This window comes from Lithobates pipiens, unplaced genomic scaffold (assembly GCF_037356315.1).
Source record: "Lithobates pipiens isolate NorthernLeopardFrog02 unplaced genomic scaffold, aLitPip1_a1.2 Scaffold_19, whole genome shotgun sequence".
In the NCBI taxonomy this organism is placed as follows: Eukaryota; Metazoa; Chordata; class Amphibia; order Anura; family Ranidae; genus Lithobates; species Lithobates pipiens.
This window is the reverse complement of record NW_027507764.1, coordinates 140974789-140975391: the sequence shown is the minus strand read 5'-3', so window position 1 is coordinate 140975391 and position 603 is coordinate 140974789.

Below are 603 nucleotides of genomic sequence, written 5' to 3'. Positions count from 1 at the left end.
TAAACTTAACCACCGTTTTGTAATGGTACTCCCTCACTGTAGCCATGAGAGATGAGAGATTCAATACCATACAGGACACATCTTAAGTTATGTGGAAAAGGGACCTGTGCACATTTTTAGCCTCCCTCCTTTAAAAAAGTTTTCTGGTTGGTCTTGCAATCATCACCACTGACATTCACCTAGAAAAGCTGCCTGGGTCACAAAAAAAATAACTCCTGATCTACTATATCCTTATACCAAAACTCACTTTATTCAGCAGATATTCATAGCAGTACTTTTTTTAAACACATACAACTGTTTTTCTGTCTGTTGATTGGACCTAGGAGCGTGCAGTGCACCTTGTGTTTCCCCAATCCTGTATTGTATTGCAAGTTTTAACCAAAGGTCCAAATAGGTGAGGCAACTTGTACAAAGCAGAGGGCTGAACTTTAAAAATGTGCTAACAAAAAGTATGAATTTACTGATGGTTGAAATGTGTGAAAATTCTGATTTGAGTACCCCTCCAACAGGATGGCGCCCTGTATATTTTAACTGATTATACAATCCTAAGGCTGACTCTGGTCTCATAAACTGTCCACTTTATGTACAATTAATGCAAAGTAA